Source organism: Aegilops tauschii, chromosome 1 (genome assembly GCF_002575655.3).
Source record: "Aegilops tauschii subsp. strangulata cultivar AL8/78 chromosome 1, Aet v6.0, whole genome shotgun sequence".
NCBI lineage: Eukaryota > Viridiplantae > Streptophyta > Magnoliopsida > Poales > Poaceae > Aegilops > Aegilops tauschii.
This window is the reverse complement of record NC_053035.3, coordinates 277079547-277082420: the sequence shown is the minus strand read 5'-3', so window position 1 is coordinate 277082420 and position 2874 is coordinate 277079547.

The window sequence follows — 2874 nt, the reverse complement described above, 5'->3', positions numbered from 1 at the left end:
TGGATTTGCAGCGTGTATCTGAGCTTGTCGCCTTTGGGAGAGGTGAGGACGATGCCGGCTCCCAAGCCGGTGCGCATCTTGGACCCGTCGAAGTGCATCCGCCAATGAGTAGAGTCGGGAGCCGGCGGTAGGTACTGGGTCTCGGCCCAGTCGACGAGGAAGTCGGCCAATGCTTGAGACTTGATGGCGGTGCGGGGCTGGTAGAAGATTGTGTAAGGCGCCAGCGCAATGGCCCATTTAGCCACCCGGCCGGATGCATCCCGGCTGCCTATGATCTCGGCAAGCGGGGCGATGCATATGACCGTGATGGGATGCTCTTGAAAGTAGGGCTTCAGCTTCTTGGCGGCGAAGTACACTCCATAGCACATCTTCTGGTAGTGTGGGTAGTTTTGCTTTGAGCTGGACAGTACTTCGCTTAGATAATATACCGGCCTCTGGACTAGCTGGGCTCGGCCTTCTTCTGGGCACTGGACCACGATGACTGTACTGACCACTCGGCTAGTTGTGGCAATGTAGAGGAGCATGGGCTCCTTCTCAGTCGGCGCCGCCAGGACAGGTGGAGTGGTCAGCATCTTTTTCAACTCATGGAAGGCTTGGTTTGCTTGGTCATTCCACTCGAAACGAGTGGATTTCTTCATGAGTCGGTACAGGGGGTGAGCCTTCTCTCCTAGCCGGCTGATAAAGCGGTTTAGGGAGGCCAGGCACCCGGTGAACTTCTGTAAGTCTCGCAACTTGGTGGGAATCTCCATTCTCTCAATGGCCTTGATCTTCACAGGGTTGCACTCAATGCCGCGTTCGGAGACCAGAAAGCCTAGAAGCTGGCCGGCTGGTACTCCGAACACGCATTTCTCGGGGTTGAGCTTGATCTGGAATCGGCGCAAGTTGGCAAATGTTTCTTTGAGGTCTTCCAGCAGGGTGCCGCGCTTTTCTGTCTTCACCACAATATCGTCTACGTAGACGTGGGCATTTCTGCCGAGTTGCTTGAGGAGGCATTTCTGCATGCAACGCTGAAAAGTGGCACCGGCATTCCTCAAGCCGAATGTCATAGTCAGGTAACAGAAAGCTCCGAATGGTGTGATGAAGGCGGTCTTCAGGCGGTCTGCTGGTCCAACTTAATCTGGTGATATCCTGAGTAGGCATCCAAGAAACTCAACAGCTCGCATCCAGCTGTGGAGTCTATTACTTGATCAATCCGTGGCAGAGCAAACGGATCTTTGGGGCAGGCCTTGTTGAGGCTAGTGTAGTCTATACACATACGCCATTTGTTATTCTTCTTCAACACCAAGACTGGGTTGGCAAGCCACTCTGGGAAAAACACTTCCATAATAAAGCCGACGGCAAGGAGCCGGGCTATCTCTTCTCCTACGATTCTTCTCTTCTCTTCTTACAGTCTGCAGAGGGGCTGTTTGACCGGCTTCGCGTCCGCTCGGACGTGTAACTTGTGCTCGGCGAAATCCTTCGGAACACCCGGCATGTCCTTTGGGGACCATGCAAAGATGTCTCGATTCTCACGGAGGAAGTCGACGAGCTCGCCTTCCTATTTACTGTCCAGGTTTGCACCAATGACTGCAAACCTCTCTGGGTTCTCCGGGTCCAGAGGTATCTTCTTTGTCTCCTTGGCCGGCTGGAAGGAGCCCTGCACATCATATTCCTTGGGGTTGGGGGACAAGGTCGGCTGCTTGCCGGCCATGGCCACAACTCGATCCAGCATCTTCTTCTCTTCTGCCACTACGAGGGACTCGGCCAGTCGGCTGCTGGCTGCAGCGCACTCGATGGACTTCTTGTAGTCGTCGGCCACTGTGATGATCCCCTTTGAGCTCGGCATCTTCATCTTCAGGTAGGCGTAGTGGGGCACAGCCATGAACTTGGCCAGAGCAGGTCGGCCGAGCAAAGCATGGTAAGGGCTTTCCAGATCCACTACCTCGAACCAGATCGCTTCTCGGCGAAAGTGATCCTTGTCTCCGAAGAGAACATCCATCTTGATCTTGCTGATCGGGGAACAGGACAGGCCGGGTACGATGCCATGGAAAACGGTCCGGCTTGGCATGAGCGCTTCACCTTGAGGTTCAACTTCTCCATGGTGTCGCGGTACAGTATGTTGATACTGCTTCCGCCATCAATCAGAACGCGGGAGAATCGGGCAGCCCGCCTCTCTGTTGCGAGGGTGACATCCAACACCAATGCGTAGGAGCCAGGGGACGGCATCACCTCTGGGTGATCGGCCCGGCTCCAGTTTATAGGCCTTTCGGACCAATGCATGAACTCGGGGTTGCTGGAGGCGACTGCGTTGACCTCTTGGTGCTGTCGGTGCCGGCTGCGCTTGTCTTCAAGCTGGCTTATGAAGACGACGTAGGCGGCGTGCTCATCAGGGAACTCATCTTGAATGGCTCCGACTGCTGGTCGGGCAGCCGGCTGCTAGGGGGCTGGAGGCGGCGGGCCGGGAGGCGGAGGCGGCACCAGCCCCTCGCCCTTGGAGATCCGGGTGAGCCAGTGGCACTTTCGGGTCGTGTGGTTGGACGGCTTCACGCCGCTGTGGAACTTGCAGGGGGCATCGAGAGTCTGCTCGTAGGAGAAGGCCGGCTGCCAAGCCGGCCTGCCGCCCTTCTTCTTGGGAGTGGGCCGTTCTTCGGGCTGCTCGTCTTCGACGGTGGCCACCTGCCGACTGGTGGAAGGCGGCATAGGGGCCTTGCGCTTGTGGTCATTCTGGTAGGGGCGCCGATTGGAGTCGCCAGCCGACGTCTTAGGAGCCGGAGCAAGCACCTTCCCAGAGGCGTCCACTCGGAGCTCGGTCTTCATCGAGGAGTCGGCTGTGGCGTACTTGTCTGCAATGACCAGCAGCTCGTCGAGGGTAGCCGGCTCATCGCAGAGGAGTCG